The 17,429-nt window shown below is 36.3% G+C and overlaps 1 long non-coding RNA gene across 1 annotated transcript; it reads left to right on the forward strand.

The window, feature by feature from the left end:
• The first annotated feature begins 11,130 nt into the window (after positions 1 to 11,130).
• LOC113234456 lies at positions 11,131 to 15,548 on the forward strand. The gene is made up of 3 exons (XR_003310789.1): positions 11,131 to 11,213; positions 11,977 to 12,182; positions 15,448 to 15,548. It is a non-coding gene; the product is annotated as an uncharacterized LOC113234456 (long non-coding RNA).
• Positions 15,549 to 17,429: the final 1,881 nt, after the last annotated feature.

Here is a 17,429-nt window from a genome sequence, read left to right on the forward strand (position 1 = left end):
ATTTGTAATGTTTTCGTTCCAAATAATTCGAAAAATATTAGGTCTCATGAAATGGGTTCATTACATGCGCAAGAACTTAATAAAATATCACAAACAAACAAAAAAGCTCATGAATGTACAATTTGTAACGTTTTCGTCCCAAATAATTCCAAAAACATTAGATCTCACGAAATGGGTCCATTACATGTGCAAAAACTTGATGAAGTAACAAAAACAAAATACAAAAAACTTGATGAAGCAACGAAAACAAAAGACACAAAAATGAAAAAACAACCTTATAAATGTACTATTTGCAATGTTGAACTTTTACAACACAATATCAAAATACATGAAAAATGCAAATTGCATAGGCAAAAACTTCAAGAATTAATGGAAATATCTAAAATTGAAACGCCTAAAAACGTCACTGTTGATTTTTGTCAAATTTGTAATGTGCAAATACCAACGGGTGCAAATAATAAAAGTATACATGAGAAAGGCAATCCACACAAGTATAACCTTCAAAAACTGGGGTTATAACCTGTTTTGAACTTTTGAAACCTTTTAATACGTTATATGGGAACAGGCTAGACACGACAGTCGTCCAACTATGATAAAACGTGACGACATAGTAGGAACGCGCCCTTAACTTGATTGATCGAAATATGAATGTAGGTAAACAACAGGACAACACTACGACTGCTCTAGAGATGAAACGGATAGTGCCGGATATCTGGCCAATGTCGATGTCGTCCAGTTTGCAGTTTGAGGAAAGGGTTGACTGATGAGGTCATAGATTTCGTGGTGGCGTTTGGTTCCGTGAAATGGAACGTTAGAAAATACGTCAAGATTCTTTTTTTAACGGATTTCAAAAATGGTGGAGTATCTCAATTCGAGTGTATTTTTTTGCTGGATACGTAAGTGATAGTTCCTATTACATTTGAAGACAATATTCTACCTCTAAGCTAACAGTTACACGAGGCGAAAGATTTCGCGCAACCGCCGTGTTATCACGCCTTCATGTACATTAATGGCTAATCTGAATTCTATTTACTAAGCAACAACATTTAAATTCCTCGGAATAATACAACCGCGCGGCCGCCGCGTAGAATTCAAGCCAGTCTCGCCCGCGTGCCCGGGATGTTCATTTAAGTTAAAACGTAAATGCTAAAGAAATAGAGCGTATTTTGCCATGACAGACGCACGCGGTCGCTGCGCGGCGGCGACGCGGGGTGACCGCGATTAAATTCGTGTCGAATTAATGCGCCCTTAGAGTGGAAATTAGGGGAATGTATACAGTTTCTAAAATTGCACCCACTTTTAATAAAACATCACTCGCAGGTGTTGATTCTAATTAAAATAAAATGTTATAGTTAGTCTGTAGTCGATTTTTTAAAATAAAATGATCGTTAATTGTATTGACGTTATTTGTTTAGCTCTGTGTATTGTAACATTGGTGCTTTTCCTGTTATAAGTAAATGCATAACATAGCCTAGAATAAGAGTAAATGTCTCTAGATCAACAATATCTGCGTGTACTACGTGAGTGCGAATGATGCGAAGACGGTTGCGCGAAAGTTTGAATGTGCGATAGTTTATTTGCGCGAATGACGACAGCACGAAGACCGATTTGCGAAAGCTGGAAAGCAAATTAATTGTTGCAAGTACTCCCATGGCTGCAGGTTGTTGCAATTCTTTGCAATGCAAAGCTTTCATAATAGATTATATGTTTATTTTTGTAACTTTTTTATTTAAATTAACAAAGCAATCTTTAATTACGATCAATCAAAAGAACATCAAAAATTATAAGAAATTATATCGGTTTTTTGTCCGAATTGCAATAACCTGCAGCCATGGGAGTACGTGTAACAATTAACTGCCTTCCAGCTTTCGCAAATCTATCTTCGTTCTATCGTCATTCGCGCAAATGAACTATCGCGCATTCAAGCTTTCGCGCAACCGTCTTCGCATCATTCGCACTCACGTAGTACAACCACAATATCTAGTCTGTTCTAGATCATAGGTTTCCAAACTTTTTGGCTAACTCCCACTTAGGCAATATAAAAAAAATTCAACACTCATTACCACAAAAATAATTGAAAACACGTATTTTTTATATTAACATTAAAAAATCACAAGGAAAAATATTTGTAGTGTACTTTATATAGATAATTCCGTTTTTTTTTAAATGCGATAGGACCCCCTGGACTGTATCAACGCCGTTGCTTCCCCTACCCTAGCACTCTTCAGCGCCACTGGGCTGCCACTTAGCTGCCGTCCGTTAACCAAAATGCGGCTGACAAAATATTTTTTTGAGATATCAGAAAAAACCATAATCCAGTTTTAGAATATTTGTCACTTATAATTAAGTAATTATTTTATTTGTCACTTAGCCACATTTTAGTTAGTGGGAATCTATGCTCTAGACACTTAAGTGGTTTTAAGAAGGCATTATGTGGCATTGATAAGATTGAATTATTTGTTCGTTACACAAACAAATTAAATAGTGCCTTGAACAAAACAATATAAATCTAATTATTTTTGGACAGTGTTTTCTTACTGTTGCGCTGTGTGTATTATAATTATAGTTGTTATTTTTCTATTTACTAAAGCATTACTGATACTTAATGATGTTTTTTATTGTTTTCCTTTATTTTGATAAAAGAGTTTTTCTGTTAGGGAGATGCTACACGGGACTTGCGTCGTCGCAACTGCGTTGATTTCAACGGACAGTGCCACACGGGCTGTTCCGTTGGTGCGGGCTGTATCAACGCACAATGCGGCATGTATGTTGTTCTGATTCAGTTGCGACGACGCAACGCCCGTGTGGCATCTCTCTTAGTGGTAAACTTAATTATTTGTTGCGCATTTGGTGACACTATGTTAATGTTAGGCGACCGGGCTAAGCGGGAGAAAGGATCGCGAACTCAACACGCACCGACTGGTAATTTTACAATTCAGAACCAAGTGCTCTGATAACAATTATATTTAAGCTGCTTGTTAATAATGCGAGGGATGTGCGATGTCGAAAAACACATCGATATAACGATCAAACTAGCGATGCATCAGTAATCGACAGATTAAACAAAATGTTAAAATATTAGAATCCCCACATTTCCCCCACATAGCGCCAATCCCCACAAAATCCCCGAGCTAGTTGAAATTCCAATTTGGGAATTCCCCACAAATTGGCAACGCTGCTTGCAAGCAAATTATGTAATCATAGGGATGGGGAATTGAAAAAACTATTTCGATTTTTAAGGAGTATCGATGTTTATCCAGAGAAACATATCAATATTTCGGTATTTCCCCTAAAGCCAGTAGTAACCCATAAATATTCCCAAAATACGTCTATTACGTAAATGTTTAAGTTCGAAAAATTAAAGACACGTGTTGAAGTTATAAAAATCTTATTAAAAAAACCAGGTAATAAGTACAGTCAAGGTCACTTCTTGAGACTGTATTTGGTAGTAAGGCAGTAAGTTCAAATGGGCAAGCGACCTCCCGACCTCCTCTATTTTGTACCAAAGTAAAGTCTGTTGAATTACTAAAAGTCGTGGTACAAAAGTTGTTGTTTAGGATGGATGGTTTTACGAATAACCATGTGTATGTGTACAACATTGATATTATTTTTAAATATTCATTTGCTGTGACTTCATAATAAAAATATTTAAATTGATTCTCGAAAAAATCCATTTTTCATTATAATATTGAGATTAAAAATATCGACTGTACCAGGGCGGCAGTCACACTATATGATTGTACGCGCCAAATACGAGCGGATTGGGTGGTTCGTTAAAGAAGAGTGGTAGAAGCAGACTGCATCGTGGGCGTACGTAGTCTACTTCTACCACGCGTGGCTCTTCCTTTACTTCCAGCAGGCGTCTAAATATCTCCGACAAATGCAGTGGTACTCGTGGCGGTCAGAGGTGACTATCAGTTACTATGATCACTTATTTATCACCGTTCAACAGTACAGTACAATAACACACACAAAGAGTACAAAACAAAGCGGTCACACACCGTCGTCAAGCGGAAATAAGAAATAGGTGAAACTACGCAGAGTACGTTACTTCAATATGGCGGTGAATCCACAGAGCTAAGCGAGGGTGGATGGCTGGTCCAAGGCGGGTGCACGTAACCCAGGGCTGTTAGTTGCAGACTTCCATCTACGAACAGTAGTCCAGTTGCAGTGGAGTAAAAAGGATAGCGGTATAAATGATAAAGGGAAATGAGGGTAGGTGAACTTAAACCTAAGCGCCAGTGTTGCCGTTCTAGCACCTTTGTCGCTAGATCTAGAGGATTTTATGCATGTTTAGCGGGTAAAAATGTGGTTTTAACGAGAAAAAAATATTTAGCTTCTTCTAGCGTCTTTTTGACCGCTAGGCTCTTTTCAGAAACAAAAATTATAACCTGTCAATCAAATATGGTAAATTAGTAATATTCGGCTAATTTTCTAGTCTAACGCTGGTAACACTAACGTAGAATCGGACTGAACGGTTCGTTCGTTTGATGCCTTTCTCGCTCGTTACGATTAGGAATGAGGAAGACAAAAACCTATTGATTGAAATTTTTTCACTGATGAGATGAATATAATTATTTTTTGTTTGTTGTGTTCAAAACTAAATTAAAATAAGTGCTTTTTTGTTCATATTGTAATTATTTGCAATTTTATTTGCTGTTTATGAATCAAATTCGATTTTCAAATAAGCATGGAAGTACCGCCATGTCTAGAGACATCTAACGGATTTTAGGAAATTATTTTTACTCAAATCTAGCGGAAAATCTCTGACCATCTAGCGACTTTCAATTATCCACAGCGGCAACACTGCTAAGCGCCGTCTACCTTATTATCGGCGCGAACATCGACTATATATTATCGATTATTTAATGGAAAAATATCGATATTTTTTATCTACCTTTACACCACTATCACCAGTAATCAGTTAATCACACAAGTTGTCATTGTCAATTCGTTTTGTATGCAGGCAGATTCAGTTTCTCTACTTATACGCATTTGTTATTGTTCTACAAACTTTAAATCAACTTTAATTTTGTTAATTCCTGTTTTATCATTGACCGTTGTGCTTATATAAACTGCTGTAATCAGCTGTGTTCTGTTAGCCCTTTCTAATAAAGTATAGCTTATAGTTTCGTTTTAATAAATGTGGTGTTTAAAATTAACATTTTAAAAATAGTGTCTTTTTGAGCTAAATAACACGTAAGTACTTACTTTTGAAATTCTTCTTTCTTTTTATCTTGTTTATAAGATAGGTAAGCATGTACTGAAGTGATGAAATAAATTTTTGGACGATTGATTAATTTTTTGTTTTTAATTTGAAGCACTCGTGGCCCAATGGTTTGCATTGTGGGCACCGGATTAGGAGGTGCCAGGTGACACTAAAATTGTTTCTGGTCTAGGTGTTCTGGATTGTGCCCCAGAGTGAGTTCTGTTGTTCTGGTATTCGTAATAGGGGGAATCCCCTTGTTTGAAACCAAGTAACCAGTGTGGTTGCAAGAAAAACTTAAGATAAGAACGTTTTAAAGTGCTGATAATGGTAATAATGACTAATGCAATCTCAAAATATACCTTTATCTCGTAGATAAGTAAATTACACTTGAAATCGCATAGATTAGGCACTCTACTCCTTTGCATGGCAGATTCCGCTTAGAAGAATTCATAATGCACACTCTCATAGCCCCGCACTAGGGAAACCTGTATTGCGGGTGCCATGGAAACACACATGACAACCACAAATTACACCCAAACTCACGAGAGAAATAGATGTAGGCCATACAAATATTTCTACCCGCCCAGGAATTGAGCCCTGGACCTCTGTGTTGCAGACCACGGTAACCGCTCGGTCACAGAAGCAGTTGAATGAGTAAGAAACTCTGGGATTCGTTTTTGTAAATAAACATTTGTATATACATGTTTATCATTTACAATATCCATTTTAAATATCATAGATTGGATTGAAACAACATGAAAAAGCTACACTGGTTATTAACCAGTGATCAGAATTGGTAGTTTTTTTTTTACCAAACTTCGAGGAACTAAGACAGACAGTGGACACTACCGTAAGACAACATTTTTTTGTCCTGGATTTTAGCGGGATTCTGGATATCGTACAAGTACATTAAAAATTGATGTTATTTGGGATAAGTAGATGGGCTGTAAATTATGTAATTTTAAATTTTTTATCACAATTGTCTTAAATATTCCAAAAAATTGGTGGTTGCAACAACTCGTCGCAAAGTTGAGATTAAAGATGAAACGAATAGTGATTTGACCGCACCTAGACTATAGCCTGCTATAGTCAGATATCTAACCCAATGCCGTAAACATGTTGCGAAGGCCTACAGCTCAAATCGTTGTGAGTGATTGATTAGTGAATGATTACACTTCCACAGTGACGATTTGATTTGTTGTGGTCACTTGGTTTTTATAAAAACCATTAGTTTAATTGATAATACAAACAAATACATAACTGTGAAATGATAACAGTGAAAAAAACTGCAAATTTGGTCATATTTTAATATCAGTGCCGTTTGTTTGTTGTACTGAATGCTAATTTCTTGCGGCGGAGAAGGAAAAAAAGCAATTACATCATTCTTCAGCTATATTAAAATTTCTAGTTAATATAAATATAAGCACTTGATACGCAAGTTATTATTTTGTTTCAATTTGATTTCATTAATTTGTTGTAAAGAAAAATTTTAATCTACTTTCATTATTGTACGTACACATTGTATTAGAAGACAGTTCAAATATTGTGATCCTTCCATTCGGTTGTCTGGCAATAACATGTAGTACTTAAAACTTAACAAAGTTTGCAAGAGAATATAATGAAAAACTGTCATCCGAAGCTGGTCTTGTGTATGAAAATAAATAGAACCGACTTTTACCACTTAATGCAGAAAAATTGGCCTTCATCCACCATAATTTGCTTTTATTGAAATTTTACTACTAAATTTACAGGTAATGTTATCTAACTTTATAGTTCTTTCAGTTACAAGTAATAAACAAATTGTCAACGATCCTGTAGTTGCTGTTTATTCTATTACTGTCATCTTTAATCAGTAAACCAGTTTATTTAGCGTACTTATTATGAATTTATCTTAGTTTTAAACATCCGGTATTCGGCCGGATGTTGTTCTGCTATCCGGTATCCGCACGGTGTTTCGTGTAGAACAAGCTAGCTGGACAATATTGACATTAACATTTCCCAGAAAGGTTGATTACGGTAAGTAGGATATTAGTTGCTAATCACATCGGTAAGTATGATTTTTGCACTAATGACATAGATCATTAGTAATAAGCATATGTATATAAGATAACTAGAAAAAAAGCATAAAATTGGATGCATTTTTGCTCTTGATATGACAACGTCTCCCGAGTTGATTTTAAAAGTTGTGTTTATTTAAAGTGATGGATTCAGTAACCAAGGGTAAGTGTTATTTTTTAGTACCATTATATTCGAAAAGCAATAAGGCATTTAATAGGAAATGTCTCGCAAAGTTGTTAAAGTAACTTTTTTTTTACATTTTTCAAATTCAAAAGACTAAAAGTAAAAATCCCCTCTTCTCCCTGGATCGATATTTTTTCCTGTGATAGGTACAGTCTTCTAGTTTGTTATTCAAGTGGAATTTCTTGCTCGAAAAGTGCCCTTTTTTTATTATCTTTTTTTTGCAGAAAGCAGTTTCACTGTCTCAAAGAGGGACTTTTTTGAAGAATGGGCGAAACACTCAAAAAATGAGCGTAACCAAGCTATGTATCATCATATATGCTTACTACATGATCTGAGTGGTATCACAGACCAGTCTGTGAGAATGATAAAGGAGACAATTTCGCGTTTTTCCTCAAAATTATTGGAAAAATGGGAGAGTTCCAGAAGAATAAAAGACCGCTTTAGCTACTTATGCAGAGTGGCTAGAGGGCGAAGATATACATTTTGATGTGTCGCAAGATATGGTGGGGGCATCCACTTCTTCCCAATTGCCACCTGGTGTGGGAAAACCATTGGCAGACGTGACAAACGCAAGTGCCAAAACAAAAAGACGCCGTGTTGACGATTTGATCAAGAGTAGAAGTTCTGAAGACCTAACAGCGGCTGCTGAAATTTCTTCTCGGTTATCGGGAAAGAGGAACGTAGCCAAATTAATCAAAGGAGTCAGTGAAAGCCCAGAAAAGTTCATTGATTTTCAAAAGTGTAGTGAACAACATAAGCAACAAAGGTCTTTGACAAGCGAGGAGGCTCTGGCGTACTATGTGGACTCCAAATCCACAAGTCATACCTACAAACAGACACGGAAGTGGAGTATGCTAGCTGGGCATCAGGTATTTTCATCATTTTATAGTCTTAGAAAAGCCAAATAAGCCTGTTTACCACCAAATGAACTAGTGACAATAACTGAAACGCGAGCCGAAATTCAGCTGCAAGCCTTATTAGATAAGACTGCTCAGCGGTTAATATCAGCCCAACGTGAGGTTATTGACACTTGTTCTTCTGATGGTGACTTATCATTCACTTTAGTTAGCAAGTGGGGTTGTGACGGAAGTTCTGGTCACAGCATGTACAAACAAAAATTCGCCAATATAGATGATACAGATGAATTTCTGTTTGTTTATTCACTTGTACCTATACAATTACAAGATCAAAGTGGTAACATTTTTTGGCAGAACCCTCGTCCATCGTCCACTATGTATTGTCGTCCAATAAAGTTTATGTTCATCAAAGAAACCAAAGAATTAACCGTGTCCGAGACAAATAAAGTACTGGAAGACATAAATGAACTATTGCCAACAATATGTAGTGTCCATGATGGTCTTGAAATTTCCGTCAAGCATTCACTACTTTTGACGATGATTGACAGTAAAGTATGCAACGCTTTGACCGAAACTTCGTCAGCACAAAAATGTTATATTTGTGGAGCTACCCCAAAACAAATGAATGATGAGTCCAAGGAGTTCGTGGCTAACAAAGACAACCTGGGTTTTGGTTTATCGACATTGCATGCTTGGATTCGTTGTTTCGAATGTTTACTTCACATAAGCTATCGTATTGATGTAAAAAAATGGCAATTACGAGACGCAAATGATAAAGCTCTTGTGAAACAACGTTCTGCAGCGATTCAAGTACGTTTTAAAGAAGAAATGGGCTTAAATGTAGATAAGCCAAAGCCGGGGTTTGGCAATACTAATGATGGGAATACTGCTCGTAGGTTTTTTGCAAATCCTGAGTTAAGTGCTGAAATTACAGGATTAGATGTGATTTTGATAAAGAATTTCGATATTTTGCTAAGGACACTTTCTTCCGGATATGACATAAATTTAGAAAAATTTCAACATCTAGCACAAGAGACAAGAAATCTCTATTTGAGTCTGTATTCGTGGTATTACATGCCTGCAACTGTACATAAAATACTTGTATATAGTGTAGAAATAATTCAATCGGCTCTTTTGCCAATCGGGCAGCTTTCTGAAGAAGCTCAGGAAGCTCGAAATAAAGATTGCAGAAGATTTCGAGCGGATAACACACGAAAATATTCTCGTATAGCCACGAACACAGACTTACTTAATATGTTAATAATTACATCTGATCCTGTGATTAACAGCCTCAGAGATATTACGCAAAAGAAGTCAGGTTCTCTTCCTCCCGGAGTCTTAGACTTAATTATTTCAAGTCTTCCTAAAAGATTAGCTTCTGTTGAATCTAGCACTAGTCACACAGATTATTGTGTTGAAGATTCTTCTGAGGACGAGCTCAGCGATGACGAATGAGCTTATTTTCAGAATATAATTAAGAAATGTTCAAATAATAGATAAGTTGTTTGTAATATATTAGTTAATTAGTTATAATTTAGTAAGTCATTTGGTTAATTATGTACACATTGTGCTAATTTATATTTATTGTGAGATAATCTATTGGTTATAATAACTTTGTGTTTTTTTCTATTTATTTCTTAAATAAAATATTATGTTCCTTCTAATACGCATTTCAATGTCTAAAGTACCTGTTTTAGTAGATTCTGGAGATTTTTAACAGTAGAAATGTTGATAGTTGCACTTAGCAGAGGCATTCGAAACGAATTGCAACCGAAAATAATTTTGTCCAGCTAGCTTGTTCTACACGAAACAGAGTGATCCGGTCGGATAGTAAAGATAGGCCGGATGGTTTCAGCTCATCATTATAATGACATTCTATGTGATTATATACAGGTTATCTATTTATAGAAAAATATGTTTTTAAGCGATAACTTTTTGTGAACCGATTTTGATGATTCTTTTTTTATTGGAAAGATGGTACCTCTGTACTAGACCCATTTCAATTCGAGGAAAATATTCCACCTCTAAGGGTGGCAAACTAGGGGGTGAATGAGTTTTGAGGTCGGGTTTTTTTGTACCATGTACTGATTATGTTTATTTTATACTTAACTGCTTCCGAGGCCGTTCGATTCCCGGGCCGGGAGAAATATTTGTATGGCCTACATTTATTTCTCTCGTGAGTTTGGGTGTAATTTGTGGTTGTCTATGTGTGTGTCCATGACATCCGCGACACAGGGTTGTGCGGGGCTATGTTGAGTGTGTTCGCTATTTATTATATAATTTTATGATCTTATTACAAAAAAATTAAAATGTAAAGCTACTTACATATTACTCGAGAAAGTCAAAAGTTACTAAGAATTCAAAAAAATGTAACCATTTGGCAACACTGATACAGTGTTTTCTTTCCACCATCGAGTAAGATTTTCCCTTTTTTTTTTTCAGAAACTGCAATGCAAGTAATATAATCCTTTTAAAAAGGCTTCCAATTTTTTGAAGATAAATAAAAAAGATATTAAATTAATCAGGGTTTATTTTATGATGACGCTTTGAAAAGCACTTTATTTCTCTGAAAATAAGAATTAATTTTACTTGACTTACCGTACATTACATGTCGAATTCACTAAAGCTACTATCAAAATATTAAGAAAATCTCAATAGGAAGAAATAAAGAAAAAAATCATGCCATAAAGAAGTAAAAATGTTGACCATGAACAAAAACAGCGAAAACACTACGAAATTTATGATATCACTCGAGGACATTGATTTAGGTTTACTCCAAAAATGTTATCCCTGTGTGGAAAATGGCAACACTCAACCGATATGGGATATCAACACTTTAAAAAAGAGAAATGACGATATTTATTGCGAAATTGAAATTTATACTAATGACATTGGACGGCAAAATGGTAAGTTTATTTGATGTACTCCCGAAATCTGTTTTAATGGGTTGGATAAGATACCCTACATCTTGGCCTTTAGATTTAGATTTATTTATTATCTTGAAAACTTTACATTATTATATACAATATATAGAATTACGAGGAATCCTTACAACTAGCAATAAATGTTACATTCATCAAAAAAATACAAATATCGAGTACAAGTTTTGTACTATGTAATTTTAACATAGTTAATGTAGTTATGTGAAATAATGTAGGAACATATTAAATATTATAATAATAATTTTAGCAGCAGTAGAGCTCCTTGTGAAAGAGTTCGTCCAGGAAAGTACTGCCACCTAACCTATTTCTGCCGCCAAGCAGTAATGTCAGCATTACTGTTTTCCGGTTTTGAAGGGTTAAGGGTGCTGGTGAAATTACAGGCACATGGGACTTGTCAACTTACGTCTCAGGGTGACGGGCGCAGTGGCAGTGCCACTCAGATCCTTGCGATTTAAAGCTCTGAGTGGCACTGCAACTGTTACGGACAGGCGTGTAGCTTACCGTCAGGCGCACGACTTGTTCGTCCCGTCACTTGATATTATAAAAAAATAAATTACAAGATCATGTCCCTATATTCTTTAATGGAACGCATTATCCCACAAAAAGTCTTTCACTCGACGATCAAATGTTTCATCATTAGGCTCGTTTTTTAAGGCTCTATTTACGTCACCGAGGCACCAAAGATGAGCAGAGCTCTGCTGCACTAAAAATTGTTTTGATATTTCAGATACCGAAGAAAAGAGATGTGAAGAAATTTCAAAAAACAATCGAGAAGAGAATATGGACCTAACAACATATGTTAAAATAATAACCAATCTACATAATGATCACAAACATCAAATTAAAGTTGTGAATGAAGATTGTTTGGAAATTGTTACTCTCAGTGGCCATACAGTGGAAGTGTCTGTTGACAATTTCCACGGATATTTTAAGGTGATCAATCGAGATTTATGATGGGTAGTAAACGTGTATGACCGATGTTTTCCTCGTGACGCTAAAGCCCTTTTCCCACAAATGCGTAATTCCTTGAACTCTCGTTGGCAATCTTGTCGCCGAACTGTAGGTAAAGATTATGGTAAAATTCCACCTGAAATTCCCATTAAACCTTGGTTCTTCACTAGGAAATCCATTCCGAAAAATATCACCTCTGCAATTATTCGCCTTCGTTTAGCTCACATATGTACTCCTGTGTTCTTGGCCAAGATTCGTGTTCGAGATCACCCCCTATGCGAGCGCGGTTTGGCAGAGGGTACCATTGAGCACCTGTTTTTTTTACCGTAGTCGTATCGTCACTCCTCTGTATGATATCCTCCCCTCTAAAATTCCCCGTCCCGTCAATATCAACTTCCTCTTAACGTTAGTTCCCTCTCCCTTTGTCTATGTTGTGTACGTTTATTAAAAAAACAATTTGTTTCTGTAGTCTCTGTATGTACTCTGTTGTAGATTCTCTTCTCATTTAATTCTTTCGGAATTTACCGGTCAATCTTTGAGTTAAAAACGCGTGCGTTCCTTAACTTGGCTTGGTTTACCGATATGGTATCGATGGGGTTGTAACATTATAAAGTGGAAATCGATGTTTTACTAAACTACCGCACATAGTCATTTTTACTTGACATTGGCGAAATCATCGTTTATTCCGAGAACCTTTCGACAACTCTGTTGTCGTAAGATTTCTTCTCATTTTTATTCACAACACCCGAATCGAACGTCAAACTGTCGTTTTCGAAACCGAACCGAAATGACGTCACTCCCGTACGATTACTCGAGCTTCTCGACCGGCAAAGGCTACAAATATTATTCAGAACACAGTTATCGAATGAAAGTTACCTAACGTCCTATTGTTTACAAAGCAATAATGTAATATTGAAATCTCTTATTATTTTAAATCAAGTCTGAATTTTGTTAAATTTTATTTATTTAATTTAATGCAAGACTAATGCATTCGTATATTTTAGGCCTTTAAAGTCATTGACTTACAATTATATGGACGTCGGGTCCGCGCTAAAAAGTGTCCGCACTTGTAAGGCGCTAAAATCGTATACAGAGCGCGACAGTCTTCATTTGTTCTACTGACAGCGCGATACTGCGATGACATTACAATTTAAATTTCGAATAGGTTGACTAGGGACATTTTTTTTGTGGTTTTTGTATTAGACCCGTCGTCCATTTATTTGTAAGTCAATGTTTAAAGTCTTAAAAATGTATATAAACCGATTTTAATTTTTCTTATAATCTATTTCACCGTTCCGTGGCTTAGTTCAATTTTTTATTATTAGGTATAACAAAAAATGTAGTGATTAGATCGCAATTACCGAGGATTATAGCTAAAACCCCTTCCTTAGAGGAGACCTGTATGTAGTAGTGGGACGTACTATGGATTGATTACTTAGCCTTTTTGTACAACATTGATGAAGATATAGTGATATTATACTTCTCAATCGTATAGCAAGAAGCCCCTTGTTGGGCGCCAAAATTGTTTTTGGCGTCGAGTTTAAATAGAAAATCACATTTTGTATTGAACATGTGAATGTTATTAATTGTTATTATTATTATTATTATTGTTACCCACTTACTCCGTAAACGCTGTTGGATAACGATGAAATATCCGAATCGAGTGTTTAACTGAATAGCTCGGAAAGCGACCTTCGGGGTCGAAATTGGAATCGATCTCATCGGGTATTCTCGAAATCAGATGGGTTTCTGAGCGAGAAGATGCACCTGATTCCTAATATATCTTTCTAATTTGTGAGTTAATTTAACTATTGTTCATTGGCCAGTTCTGAATCGCAATTATGGTGACCGACAGGATGGCTGGGCGCCTGTCGCATCTGGCACTGAATGTATATTCAAGAATTGCTAGCTATTTACTACCTTTTCCAAATAATTGCTACCTTTGATATATTCTGAGAAATTAAAAAAATAATTGACCATCCATTCTGACGTCAGGATGGGTTACCACTTTGTTCAGCACGAAAGGAGCAGATTTTCCAGAAGTATGTATTACCATTAATTGCTACCTATTTGCTGCTTACACGAATTAAAGATATACGCTTTCTATATACATTAGTTAAAAAAATATAAACGATTGAACATTTTACGAAGTGCCAACGCCTGCCCTTTGCATTATGGCACAAATGCAAAGGGCAGGCGTTGGCGTTGCAAAATAAAAACTTTTGTATTTTTAATTTAATCAGGCACTTCTTCGTAAAATTTTCAATTGGTTATATTTTTTAAATTAATGTAGATAAGAAGCGTATACCTTTAATTCTTGAATATACAGATGCGACAGGCGACCAGCTATCCTGACGGTCACCAATTATGCGCCTCGACTCTGAAAAGAAGCAAAATTTTTGTATACAAACGTTTTACGCGGTCGCTAGCGATAACTGTCTCTGTGATCTCATGGTAGAGAGATGAGAGATGCTTCGATGGTTTGGTCATGTAGAAAGAATTATTGTTGTTTAATTAAATTCGACCAACTTCTGCTGTCTCGGTTTTTGCGTCTCATACAATGAAATTAAACTTCATAAAACTGAGTCAATCAGCACTCACGCACACACTCAACATAGCCCCGCACTAGGGAAAGCCTGTGTCGCGGGTGCCATGGACACTCACGTAGACAACCACAAATGACACCTAAACTCATGAGAGAAATAAATGTAGGCCATACAAATATTTCTCCTGGCCCGGGTATCGAACCCGGGACCTCTGCGTGGCAAGTCCGGGAAGGGAACTGTTCGGCCACAGAGGTACTTAACGGCAGCAATATAGTACGTTCGCGTTAAGAATGCAGTGAGTCATCAGTCATGAAGTTGTTTTCACAGTGAAGTTAAAATTTAAACAAATTATATTTTAAAAGATTAAGGTTCCATTAGCCTAAAAATAAACTTAATGGTCTTAAATTAAAATAAAGTTAATAATAATGAATATATTTCAAACAGTATCAGTAGAATCTTAACAACTAGTCACTGTGAACTTGACTTTCTAATTTTGAGCGACGTGATTGGTAGGACGATGATTCACTGCATTCTTAACGCGAAAGTACTACAAAAAAAAATTATGAACAACTCACGCTTGGTCAAAAAATCTACTATGCCAAAATTGTTTTCACAAAAAAGACTTCATGTTTTCTAAGACACTTTCCTTGTATCTTACTACAAAAATTTCTAAATAAAATTTCATCCTATATATTTTACAGATCGGAGAGCATATCCAATGCAGAGTGTGCAGGGTGATGGTGGAAGACGTGGAAGTCCATAAACTTACCATGAAACATATGAGATTGATTATGGGTACTCTTCAGGACCAGCACTGCGTCCGGAAGGTAGGTTGACTAGAAAGAGGCTATTTAGTATTGGAAATAAAACTGTAGGATACATACATTCAAGAGACTACACTCGTTCGCATACCAAAACAATTTATAATTTAAACATCGTTATTCTCAACTGATCCCCTACACTGCCCTCGGAACGTAAAAAGTCACAACTGCTGTATAAAGAACGCACAGTTGCGCCTTTTTTCGCACAGTCAATTTTCAATGCGGACTGATCCCGTCTATGTTTTGCAACTCCCAACGGATAGCCTTATTGTATTTGTAAAGGAAGTACAGTTAAGAGAAAAAGTTTTAAAATGAAATATTGCTAAACTCTAATAAATACTACTAATGAATACTGAAATTATTACACAAATACAATTTTTTCTCTTACACATATCATTCTGTGATTAAAAACTTGCACGGCGCGTGTGGTGCGAACTGGAGTCTCCGCCATCTTGCGGTACGAAACGCGGGAGGCATCGAGTATATAACCAGAAATAGAGACGAAATGTCATTTAAATTGTTTGAATACTATTCTGCCATATCATTACTGCGGCAACTGCGCTCCGATTGGCTAGCCCGAGTTCGAAACAATTGACGGGTGTCGTCAATGGGTGTCGTCCACTTCAAATCGACCAGTAGACTTGAGCTTTGCTACAATGGACGAAAATTGCAAAATTACATATTTAATATTTAATTACCGATTAAATGTGATTCCGTTTGTTTTGTAATAGGATGTTTTGCTGTTTTTCCCACACCACTGAGTAGAACAGCACGGCATTGTTAGAGATATTATCTTTATTTCAATAAATACAGAATATTTTTTGGAATATACGGAAACGTACACACAGGTCAGTAGCTGTCCTGTCTATATTTCAATGCAAACGGGAGTTGATATTTATAAGTGCTGTATCGCTAATGTGTTACCAGGAATATGTGGCCCTTATGTCGTCTCTATTTCTGATTATATACTCGATGGCGGGAGGCGAGGAGGCGGTGGTGTACGGCCTTTTATTTTTTTCCATCCTCTAAGTGTACGGCCAGCGCCGACAGAAGCCAAGCGCGGCCAAATTTTGCTCCCTTCGAGTGCGGGTTATTACGGCGTTATAATAATCATTTATTGAGCAATCGAGATCAAATGTTATAATTATCACAGACAATCAAATTATAGATGATATTATCACTAGTATCAGGTTTCTTACCACGGTATGACTTCTTTTTATGACTTCTTTCTTTTTTTGAGTCAACCCGTGACCATGGAGCGTGCAACCGTTCCGAAATATCGGGAAAATAAAAAGAAGTCATACCGTGGTAAGAAACCTGATACTAGTGATAATCATTTAGGGAATAACCACGAAAGTCTTAAAATCTATATAATCAAATTATAAGTATAGTCCCATGGGACTTATCAACTTATGTCTCAGGGTGCCAGGCGCAGTGGCGGTGCCCATCAGATCTTTGTGTATTAAAGTTCTGAGTGGCACAGCAACTGATATGGACAGGCGTGTCGCTTACCATCGACCTACGACTTGTCCGTCCCGTCACTTTGTCACAATGAATACAAAGAATTCGGTTTATTGAACTCAAAAATTTTCCAGTAACCGATTTCTATAAAACTTGGTAAACAGAATATAAACTAACTTTTGGGAACAGAGAAATGCGTGAGGTCCTCTGGTTCGTTACATGGCTTATTTGGGATAGCGTCTGGCACGGTTTGCTAGAAGACGTCGGTTCGTATCCGGCCGGATCGAATTTTTTCTGAGTGTTCGATCTTTGTATCAACAATTATAAAAAACTAGTGGAGTAATTTCACAAAAAATAATTGAATATCAATTCAATAAAAATTTAAAAGTTATAATTATTAA

Source organism: Hyposmocoma kahamanoa, unplaced genomic scaffold, assembly GCF_003589595.1.
Source record: "Hyposmocoma kahamanoa isolate Upper Pololo Valley unplaced genomic scaffold, ASM358959v1 84, whole genome shotgun sequence".
NCBI lineage: Eukaryota > Metazoa > Arthropoda > Insecta > Lepidoptera > Cosmopterigidae > Hyposmocoma > Hyposmocoma kahamanoa.